Source organism: Crocuta crocuta, unplaced genomic scaffold, assembly GCF_008692635.1.
Source record: "Crocuta crocuta isolate KB4526 unplaced genomic scaffold, BGI_CrCroc_1.0 scaffold168, whole genome shotgun sequence".
NCBI classification, from domain to species: domain Eukaryota; kingdom Metazoa; phylum Chordata; class Mammalia; order Carnivora; family Hyaenidae; genus Crocuta; species Crocuta crocuta.
Genome location: NW_027532591.1, coordinates 3,148,518 through 3,161,037, shown reverse-complemented (window position 1 = coordinate 3,161,037; position 12,520 = coordinate 3,148,518). Strand labels below are relative to the sequence as shown.

The following is a 12,520-nucleotide window of genomic DNA, read 5'->3' as shown; positions in this document are numbered from 1 at the left end:
ATATATTATTTACAATGTGCCTTTTTCCAAAAGGAATTTGAGAAAGCTTTTCTTAACTAGCTCAGTCCCAACATTGGGCAGTATTAGTGAGATGCTGTTGGAGACTGTCAGTCATTTAGCTCAGAATATCTGAGAAGAGTCTATTTATAGTGTCAATATTTTCTTCATCGTGGCCAACCAGGGGCCACTGTTTCAAAAAAGAACCGCCCCCAAGAGAGAAAAGGTACCTTCTTGCCTGTGGCCCCACCCACTTAAAAGCCAGTAATTTATTTCCATGGGGGGAAGAATATTCAAGGGTTTGACAGGACTTGTGTTTAGAAACATTGCAATGACGGTTATGACGCATTACTTCTTGTTGTTAAGGCAACAATCATTTGTCTACTAATATTTTTATAAAGAGAATTAATTATGTTTAATCTTGGATTATTTCATCATTTTTTCTTGGATTGCATTGGTTAAAATAATTGCTAATTTTGTAATGAAAAAATTAGTTGTTTTCACCTAGTCATTTTCAGACCTATATGAATTGTTTTAGCAGTGGTTAGACTATTAATGGCTTCCTTTTTTGATGTTTTTTCAATGAATTTCAACTTCCGAATTTGCCATAAATAAATCACTGTTTGAAGTTAATTTTCTCTGTTTATCACTTGAATAGTTTGTTGACTAGTAAATTTTTCTTCAACCATACTTTGAATCATAAGCTTTAATTTGATTTTTTCCCCACGGTTTTAAACATATTAATTGCCATTTCATTCTTAACCTCTATAATGGGTGTTCTAGTTTCTAAATGGAAATTTTTAATTCCTTGGAGAACCATCGTTGCTTTTACATTAGAAATAATGTTTAACTATGACTCTATCGCAGAATTCTGGTAACTTTATGGTAGTAAAATTTAAGTTATATATTGGATGTAATTAAATAAGGAAATTTAGTTTCATACGAGTAACTCCATTTTAATCAAGAAAATAAAAAATAATATGAAGTAAATTTCATTCTTTTGTTGATTTACTTTTTTAAATTGAAGGCTAGCATAATGCATGATGGATATAAATACACTGCTTTATTTTCCTTTCTGATTGCAATTTTTATATCCAAAATTTTTACTTTTTTAAAAACATTTCTTCTGTACTTTGAGTGTGTTTCAGTTGTCTCCCACAAGAGGGCAGAAAGGACTATTAAACTGATAGTCGAAAAATGCTATTCCGTGTTTTCAAATTAGCTTCTCTTATATTAACAAAAAGGAGCATAATGGCCAAGTTATTGTTTGATTTACAGATAATTGGCATATTGCAAGGAGGAGACTTAATTTCACCCTTTTAAATTAAACAGGGAGATTTAAAAAGACATAAAATATTCATTAATGTTCGGTGATTATAAAGTAGTGGCATATATTTATTTTGCCTTTATTACTGTTTCGATGGGAAAATACTGCAAATATTTCCGAAATCGAGTTGGCCATACTGACAAGTTGAAATGTTTAAGCAGCGTTAATGCAATCTGCTCACACCTGATATCCTATGCAGAATGATTCAAAATGACTACATCAATTATTAAAAGAAATATTTTAAATTCTGTAAATGTGCCATTGTGCGCCACAGTTGGCTGAAACTGTTCTCTATGGCCTGCTATTTAGATTATCAAATATATTTTAAACCTCGAGGACTTGAAAACAGTAAACCTTTTCATACCATTTTCTAAATGAAAAATGTCCCAGAAATATTTTTGCAAAGACAGTTATTCTTACATATTTCTTTCTAAGAGTTTGGTTTCCTTTTTTTCTCTTTTTTCTTTTTGTTTTTTTGAGGTTTATTTAAAATAAGATTTTGAAATGCTAGGTACCAGGACAAAATAAATGCAGTTTCTAATATCAGTTACTTTTTATGAGTAGACAGGTACATGTAGGCTCTTTTATTCCATACAACTTAGAAAATGAATATGGATTACACTCTATAGGCCTGGGATCACAGTCGGTAGGTCTAGTCCTAAGACTTTTCTTCTTCAACTTGTGGAATACTTGGGGGGCAGGGAGATAGTCTACGAAGAATAGATGCTTTTATGCTGCAGCCATGCAACCCAGAGTGACACTTAAATATGTGGCTTTTTTGTTGTATGATTAAAAGTCAGTTTGCAACACAATAAAAATATAATGTCAGTATAATTTTGTAGTAATATAAATGTTAGAATTTTTGCTATTAATGTGGAAGTTTAGTGATGCCATATATCCTAAATTATAAATTAATTTCTGTCATCAGTTTCAGAAATCTCTTTTCAATGTTGTTTAATCCTTCCAAGAGTGAATTTTGACTAATATGTGAGGAAAATGAAGAAATAAACACTTGATTTTTTTTCCCAGGGTAGGAGTATTTTATTTTTGTTATAGGTCAGGGGAAAAAGCCCATTTTTTGGTATTTTTAAATTTTGAAAGCCTTATACATATAAAAGAAAGCTTTTGTGATATTTTTGTCCCAGAGAGAAATTTCTGTTAAATGAAATAAGGTTGAAAAAGGCACTAATACTTCAACTTTTGATTAGACAAAATACACTTTTTAAAATACTGAATTAGAAAATAGAACTTAGATGCAGTTTGAATTTCAAATAAACTCTTCAGTGACCATATGTTCATGCAACTTAGTGATGATAAACCAATAGTTGTGCAAGTGTTTGTTCATTCTGGCTCTGTGGTCTCTTGCCTCACAATGCATGACTTCTGTCCTTCGGGTGCTCTAGATTTTAATTTAAGCTAGTTAGATATTGAGGTTTTCTTAAAATCTCTTTACAAATCATTTCATTTACATTATCCTTCTACTTGAAAAGGCATTGATAGTATAAAAAGTTCAGACTGGAAAGTTGGAAGTAGTTGTAAGCATAAAAATCCTTTCTCTTTTTTCCATTTAAGAAATTATCAGATAATATGACAGTAGCTTTGTGACCATCTTTCTTTCCACCTTCTTGGGTCCTGAAGTAGCTACTTGTCACACTTTAAAACAGTGAATTTCTTTGAACATTTAAACAAGCTTACTTTATTTTAATGCATTTTCTTCACTGAGAATTCGGATTTTTAAGGAGTTAATTATATTGATTATAGTAATACTGCTGTCTAATACTATTAAAATCTGTGATTACAAATGCATTTGGGATTGGTTAAATTAAGAGAAAAAGATCAATTTGCCTACTACAAATCCTAAAGCCAGGTGTGGAAAAGGATTTGAAGCCCCTGAAATCAAGCCAACTTTTCTTGGAAACTAATTCTTTGTTGTCCATATTACTATTGCAAAAGCTTCTATTAGGCAAACTATCCACTTTTCTTTGCAGATGTCATACAAATCTAAGGAATACATACATGACCCAGAATAACAATGATAAGGAACCTAAGCATTTTTGGTATGGAATCATGGAATGTTACTTATCTGTTATAGCAAGAAGCATGATGAATAGCTTTTAGAATTATTTAAATCCTCTTCCAAGTTTCACTTTACCCTAGAATTCTCACTGTTCTTATAATGTTGATAGTTCTTAAGGGGAATGAAAAGGGAAAAATTGACAACCTATAAAGATGTATCTTGGATAGAATAGTAAAACATTTCACTACTAATACTAGTGATTGTCAAATGAAGCCAATAGTTTGAATTAGCAATGAGAAATGAACTAAAAACATAAACCATACCAGTCCTTAAAAATAATCTTGACTAAATAAATAATTGTGAAATCATGAGGCTAGTTCTGATTCTGCAGATTTGAAACTTGTGTTGGGTTTTGTGTCTATTTTCCTACTTGCTACTTTCTCAACTTGCTTGACTAGCATGTATTTCAGACTATTCTGCTCTGATGCTGGAGATCATTAACAGGAATTAAATGTAGTTTTTTTTACAGATTGTACTAATAAGCAATATTCTGGTACTAGGTTGACTATAACTGTTTAACATGTGCTTTCTGTAAACGTTTTAAGTATAGGTGTTTTTGTTTGTTTGTTTGTTTTCCAGTATAGAGAGGGCGGGGGTGATGGCACAGAACTGAAGGGTAGAGTAGCTGAGAATGTGCATATGCACGAGAGTAAATTAAATTGTGTGCTTGTTTAATTAAAAGTTTAAGTGATTTATAAATTTACTTCAAAAAATGGCATATATAAACTCAATTAGAATGAACCTATTTTAGTTAGCACATATCGTAGTTTCATTTTTTTAAAATTTGAAATCACAGATGACATCTTAGCAAGAATGAAAGAGATATAATTTCTTAAGCAACTGGGCAATGAATTCAAGCTTTTATTCAGCTTTCAGAAAAGGAGATTATGAGTTTCTTTTAAATATGCATGTATATTATTAGTTTCAAATTGCATGTTATAATCTGTTGAAGTCATACCACTTGAAGAGAACAAATTGCTAATGATCATTTATAAATATTGAGGTTACCTGTGATTCTTAATAAATCATCCCCTTAGGAAATAAGTTTAAGTAATATTTACAATGCAGCCATTTGAAACTGACAAGTCTTTTTCTCTCTTCTCTCTCCAAAAACATTTTAGAATAATCTCTATGGGAAAAAAATTTTTTTGGCCCATTAAGTATTTCTTCACCTACTTTCAAGAGGATAGAAACAATGAAATTTTGTTAAGATTTAAGGACAGTGCTTTAGTCCTTTGTTACATAAGATGTGTGTATCCTAACATCATCTTAGCTGACCATGTTTCATAATCTCTGATTTGTGTGTTGGTAGTTTTGAAATGTCTGGGTTAGGAGAAATTATGTTCAGTTATCAGAAACTAATAAACATAAGACATTTTTATATGCAAGAAAAGGCAGAGAGTAAATAATTGCACTGGTGACCAATACTGTAATAATCCTGTTTTACAATATGCACTTGACAGGTTGTAATAGTGCTAATTGAAGAGACTAATTCACACTTGCTTCATTCTATTCAAAGGCAAAATCAGCAGCTTGTTTTGCTTTTGACCAGATGGTCCTCATGAACACCTACTGTGCACTTTAAGTGCTTTACTAGAATTACAAAGGCTGGGGGCTGCCTTCGACTCCAAATGATTTGAGAAGAGAAGGGGGGGGAACCCTCTGTGCTCAATGGATTTGGTGCAAGTAAATTAATTCTAGTGGACCCATTACACACTGAGCCCCCTTTTCAAAGCTCTGAGCCTCCTCGCTTGCTCTGTAGCAATGAGAGAGAGAAAGAGAAAGGCAGATTACTGCAAACAGAAATAAAAAAAAGGGCTATGAAAGGGAGAAAAGAGGCCTTGAAGCCTTTCATATCATTTGAGTTTTTCAAGTGCGTTATTTTTGGGGAGGGTGGATATATGAAAAGCCAATTGGAGTTTTTTTTGTTTTAAAGTGCGCTATTTAAGCACCATGAATATAGGCGCAAGAGCAACAGTTGACTGAGTTTACTGTGGTGAAGCTTTGTGTCCAAGGATGAATCAAATTCATTATATTCAACTCTTTGTGTTTTAACATGAATGTAGGGTTAGTTTCACAAGACTGTGTCTGTTTAGGATAATTATAATTTAATATTTTCCTTTCATAAAGTTATCACTGTAGATGTCTAAAATTTTAATCAAAGCAGATTTTGTACATTGACTTTGAAGCACCCTGACAGTTTAAAATTCAAAGGAAAGCTTTTTTAGTTTTCAAAAGAAAAGAAAGGCTCATTCTAATGGCATTGAGGCAGAGATTATTATAACTAATTAGAAGTCACACATCTGTTAGCTTTTGGTTTGTGACTTACTTATGTATTTTTTGAGTAAAATATATACTTCAAAAATATATTGCTGTTATTGAGTGAACCCATAGGGATAAAATGCACTTACTAGAGAACAGTTTATTTGAGCCAACCATTTTTGCAGATTTCTACATGGTCTCATAAAAATATGTAGTATACTAACATCCATTAAATGTGAATTGGAATTGTAGAATTAATTATCTTAAATTGGAATACACTTCCAAATATATTTTCAAATAGTTCTTCTTAGCATAATACTAATAATTAACCGAAGTTATTATGACATAACAAAAAGATAGAGCAAGCCCAGTTTGTGCAAATTTATAATTATTCTTATCCTCAAAGCTGTTTGTGTACAATATTTGTAATTTGAAATACTGACACTGTAAAATAATGAATTCTTCTAAGCTATGTGTGTGACGATACAAAAGATCACATCTAGGACACGTCAGTTATTTTGTATGTTTTTATACTTTTAAGTTTTATTCTCTTGTGATATATTTTTGTCACATGTTCTACTTTTGTTTGATGGCATACTGACATTATAATTCAAGCTCATTTTAATTATAGTTATTAGCAAAGATTACAACAAAATCATGTCAGTAATATGTAACTTAATGATAATTGTAAATTCGTAGAGAAGATTATTTCTAAGTGTGGCCCATCTCTTTAAATGAATGTTTAGAATTTATACTTTAAAAGCCATAAAACAGCAATAATGCCTTATATTATCAATATGTCTTAATTACATTCTTAGGAAATAAAATGTAGACATGTAAAAACAACCTTAAAAACATTTTAATTTTTATTTTTCAAAGACTTTTAAGAGAGGATAACATGCTTTCTTTGATATTTAAAATAAAATTTGATTAATCTCCTATTAGTGTTATTACTTTGGGACTTAGTTCATTGAAATATAAGTTTTGAGATGGGAAAGACTATAAAGGGAGTCCCCAAACCTTCAACCAACAAAACATATAATGAAATTTATAAGCAATAAGGTGTTAATAAATTGATAACCTTAGGAAGAAAAGGATTTCTAGAAAAAATATGAATGATTAGGAAATGCTTACTGAAAAAAAAATTTGTTTGCAGACTATGTAAAATGATGGTAAGACTACTAAATTCTCTTTCTTGTAGGTACCATGAAAAGCTACCTTTAAACCTAGACTTCAGTTAGCAAACGTGGATTGACCATGTAGTCACTTACTTTAGGTGGAGCTGATTCTTTGGTTTCATAGCCACAGTAGTTGGAGCCTTTCTCCTCATGAAGAAGAGTTTATTTCAGCATTAAAATATTAATCCCCTAAATTCCTGAATGCAGAAACAAGGTTCTGTCCTATAAGGGAAGGGAAAAAGGGAAACTCTTTTCCAGCCCTTGGAAATATTTTAATAGACCTTGGTAGGTACTGTGTTACTTAAGCTGAGAAATATTTTAACATTTAAGTATCCTCCAGCTATAAAATCAGAATAACCTCCTCATTCTTCTCCCAACCCCATCCCAGAAAAAAAAAAAAAAAAAAAAAAGAGAGAGAGAGAGAGAGAGAAGCAAAACAGGTTGGGTAAATGAATGTAAAGTGCTCATAAACATAACCTATATCAGGCCAAGGTATATTAAGGCCCACATGTTGAAAATTATTTACATGTTTATCCTTACATGCCAAAGAGTATTTGGCCATAAATCCCTTACAACATCTGTTTATGATCATATTTCTTTTGACTAATGTGCCTTCTATATGACTTAATACTACCTAGTCAAGGAGTTCTTTTTCAGACATATTTAGTATGGAAAATAAAACTTAAACAAAAATCCTGTAGCTTAGTTTAGAGTGGTATTTACCTTATTATTACCCTCAATACATTCCTTTTTTGAAAACATTTTTAAAAGAAAAAAGACTTTAAAAGCTTGTAGCAAACATTTTTTTATAAATGACAAAATGTATTCCTTGCTTTGTGGTCATTGCGTGACCAGACAGTAGAGTACTGGATTGTTTTAAGGTTTTTACAGCTGCAAGGCAAAAGCATCTGCTCATTGCAAAGCCGGCATTGTTTAATTTTGACACTGACTTTTCCATGCGTCTTTACCAAGCACTGGATTAGATGCCACTAAGATGAAATTTGTTTTAAGTTGCTCCCAAAGTGCAGCTGTCCCCATATACAGCCTAGTAGCTTAACCAAAACAGACAGACATAGGATCAATCAGAATCTTTGTACAAGGTCACCTTACTAGGTTAGAGAGGCTCAGAGAAAGAATGTTAATGATATTTATTGTGAAGAACTGCAAAATTAGTTTCCAAGCTGATTTAGTGTATGTAGAAGTATACCTTTCCTCATTTTAGGTCAATAGGACCATTATTAAATATTTAGATTTTAACCTGGGCTATAATGGTCCAATATTAAGGTACCTATGTAACACCAGGCACTGTTCTTCCACAATGGATTGCAAGAAAAATGATCAGTTTATTGGTCACTAAAGTAGTAATTGACTGAAAATAAAACTCAATCTAAAATGGCTCTGCTAAAATCTTGAGAAGTGGACATTTTTATAGAATGATAATTTTTCTTTAATGTTTCAAGTGAATGAAAAATGAAAGAGCACCTCACTTCCCGGGTTTCCTGGGATTGTGTGAATTTCTACCCAGCTGGTCCAAATTGATTGATACAGGGCCAAATATTTGTCTGCCTACATTTCAAAGTCTATAATTTGCTAATGAATTGTGGTAATAATCTTTCATCATACATGAAAGATTTAGCCAAACAATTTGCTAAGTATGTATTTTGATCATAAAATTTTTGGACTTACACCAAGCTTTACATCTATTTTACAGCTTATGCATGGGGGGTGGAGGGAGAGCGGGGAGAAATAATACTGAACATGAACACTTGATGGAAAGGGATGAAGGGAATGAGGGAAGAAGGTACTTTGGAAAAGAGTAATGCTGGGAAAGTCCTATGAGTGACCGTGGAAAACAAATTAGATTTGCACTTAAGAGTACGAAATAGAATTTTTAAAATGCCACCAGTTTTAGCCTGTGGTCTCCAAAGGTATGGTATCCATGTAGATGAAGTCAAGGAAGGAATCTTTTCTTTTTTGGCTATAGCTATTCTACACATTGATTATGGATAATTTCCTAAAACCTTTATGTTAGAAAAGCCAAATCCCCCAAAATTGAGTGTAATTGAAGGCATAAAAATAAAAGCCAGAGGTTTGTTGGGGTTGATTTAGAGACTTAAAAAAAACAACAACAGTGAAGGAATAAATGTGATTTGACCAATGCCAGGAGGTGAGAGAAGAGCCTCCTAGGTTAGAAATGACAATGGGCAGCCCAGAAAATTTTTTTTTTGCCCTCTAAGACAAAGACTGTACAAAAAACAGTGAGGCTCATATTTGTGCAGTGGCACATAGTTAGGATTAAACAACCTCCATTTGGTAAAGTATAAATCTTATTGAAGTATTTTTGGAGAGCATCATAAGATACATTCTGGAGAGAGCCCAGTGGAGTGAGAGGACAAGAAAAGGTTCTAAATAAGACTCTATCATGTGTATGTAATTTCTCTTTCATTGTTAGAGATCAAGATGCCATGACTTCTTACTTGACTGCTACAGTCTGAATTGTTTTCAAGTTGTCCATAAGGAGAATATTTAATAATATTGATAAAGTTTTTCTTGCTTTGCAAGTAGATAGTTGAAATTTAAAAAGAGAAACCATATTGTAAGAGACTGAACCTTCTATTTTACAGATTTTCAGATGAATTGAAATCAGTTGACTTTCTCAGCCTTTCTTTTTTTAATTTTTTAAATTTTTAAAAAATTTTATTTATTTTTTAAAATAGCTTTTATTTATTTTTGAGACAGAGAAAGAGCATGAGCCGGGGAGGGGCAGAGAGAGAGAGAGAGAAAGGGAGACACAGAATCTGAAACAGGCTCCAGGCTCTGAGCAGCCTGCACAGAACCAAATTTGGGGCTCGAACCCACGAACCGTGAGATCATAACCTGAGCTGAAGTCGGACACGTAACCGACTGAGCCACCCAGGTGCCCTTCAGCCTCTTTCTTTCTGTTTTATGATTTTTTTTTCCTATTTCATCAATTTAATACTTGTCAGAATTCTTTTGTAAATGTATTGTTATAATGTTATGATAGTGCCATTATATAGAAGAGATCCTATGATCATTACAAAGGAAAAAATATAAATCATATTTAAATAAGATTAATTATAAGTGATATAGTGACATTCCTGATTATTTTGTATTAATTTTATAAAAATTACATTTTAAAAACATTAAAGTTATAGATTATATATGTTAATTTCAAAATATGCTGTTGCCATTTGTTTCTAGTGCTTTTGTTATTCTCTTACCAAAAACAGTTTACATTTACATGCCTGCCCTTGCCTGATGAAAATGTGAAGTATTGGGGCAGCCGGGTGGCTCAGTCAGTTAAGCATCCCACTTCGGCTCAGGTCATGATCTCACAGTTTGTGGGCGTGAGCCCCGCGTTGGGCTCTGTGCTGACTGCCAGCTCAGAGCCTGGAGCCTATTTCAGATTCTGTNATTCTGTATCCCCCTCCCCCTTTGACCCTCCCCTACTCAGGCTGTTTGTCCGTCTGTCTGTCTGTCTCTCTCTCTCTCTCTCAGAAATAAATAAAACATTTTTAAAAAAAGAAAATTTGAAGTATTTGTTGCTAAGAGGTATATTTGTAATGTCTAATAATAATAATTATTATTATAGAATATCAGTTTGGGGCACCTGGGTAGCTCAGTTGATTAAGCATCCAACTCTTGATTTCAGCTCGGGTCATGATCTCACAGTTCCTGGGTCTGAGCCCATATCAGGCTCTGTGCTAATAGTGTGGAGCCTGCTTGAGATTCTTTCCCTCTCTTTCTGTACCCTGCATGCACACTCTTTCTCTCAATTTAATAAATTAAAAAACAAAAGAATATCAGTTCATTTCTGTTGAATTGGGAAATACTTCCCTTACCCTTCACATTGTAAAGAAGAGAAGTTTAATAAGGTATTTTTAAGGCAAGGCTGCTATTTTTTTGTGGGTAAAAATTTTTGTTGCTGATAAAAGGTATGTACATGGATCACTTTGCTTGGATCCATGCAAAAAAGTGATGGATTTATTAACATGCATACATTTTATCAACTTAAATGAATGTTGATGCCTTCAAATTAAACATCTGTGTTATTGATATACATATCCTCTGTTGCTCAAAAGTTTTTCTAGATTTCTAAGAACTGGTTTAAGAGACTATGATGCTTTTTTGTTTTTTGAATGGCCTCACTTATGGCCAGTCTTTGTTCTATGATGGGGAGAAATTGATTTGTTTGAAACTGCCAAAAGTAATTGGAAACCAAATATTGTGAGGCAGGTGGTATTCAGTCTGGTAGTCAAATTTTTGGTTATTCTCTCTTTCCTGAACTTCTTGTCTCCCTGTAAATAAATATATATCTGTTTTAGCATTTATCACACTCATTTGCAGTTATCTGTTTACTTATTTTTTTCCCCGGTAGACTAAAAACAAGAAAACTATCAAATTCATCTCTTTATTTTCTGGACCTACCACTGAATTTGTTACAGAGTCTGTATGCTTAATGAATGACTGAGTTTAAAGAGAAGAATCCATAACTCAATGAGCTTGGTTTCACCTGAAGGTATTTGCAAAAGAGAAGTCATTCAAGTAATACTTCTGGTATTTCAAGCATTTCAAGAATTAATCTTGACATAAATAGTTACTTTCTTAAAAGGTTTATTATGAGAGGATCTCTGATTTGTCTATATAAGTTCTCACTTTGTTAAAAATGAGACTCTGAATAGTTTGCACAAAAAGTGCAAAATAAAATTCCAACAATAACATAGATTTATGCCGTCCTTAATTTGTAATACTGCCAGGTCATTTCTTGGTGTTTTCTTTGTAAATGAGGTTATAGCTGGTTTTTTAAAACTTTCTGAATCTAGGAAATACAGAAAGATTTTAATAAAACTAAAAACAGATTTTAATAAAACAGTATTTCTCAGTTGGCAATTAGGTAGTTTGTGGTAATGGGAAGATCATTACACTATGGTGTAGGGAAATCTGAGTTCTAATCTTCCTGCTACTAACCAACTGCGTGATCATCTAGCTCTGAGTAGCTTGGTATTTATTTTTCCTTTGTTTGGCTCTTTCATAATGTAGAGCTGCAGAAATTCAAAGTTTTTGCTAGTGAAAATATAAAATGTCTTGGAACTTTATGCATAAAATCCCTTTGCCCCATTGAACCTGGTGTATTCTCCTATTGCAGGACTTCTATCCTTTTGTGTTTGTTTTCCTTTTCATGGTAGGCTTCTTGAGGGTGGAATCTCAGTATTTAATCTTCATATTTATAGTACTAAATGTAGTATCTAGCGTCTTAATAAATGATTATTGAATGAGCAAATATTTACATTGGTCACCATTCAGTGGTTGAAAAGAAATTGGGACACCTGGATTCTAATATGTGATATTTTGTGAATTTAGAAACTTCATATATGCTTCAGTTAAACCTTGTGTTGAGGTATGGATGGAGGAGAGAGAAAACTGGTCAATAGGTAATCATTGTGTATATAAATATATATACAGTCTATGTGTACAGTATATGTATATGCATATACAGTGTATATATGTCACTGTGGAATGTAAATATCCCTTTAATCCTTAAGGTGTTATTTAAGAAATTGAAGGTTGAAATAGAGGCCTCTGTTTCCATGTTGTTTGAATTTCTATAATTGAGAATTTTTTCTGAATAATAAAGAATTGTATTTTTATCTTAAAGTA

General features: G+C 32.5%; 1 protein-coding gene across 4 annotated transcripts in view; it reads left to right on the top strand.

The window, feature by feature from the left end:
• FAF1 (Fas associated factor 1) overlaps positions 1-12,520 on the top strand; it is a 449,320-nt gene that overhangs the window by 214,878 nt on the left and 221,922 nt on the right. The gene's annotated exons all lie outside the window — the stretch shown is intronic.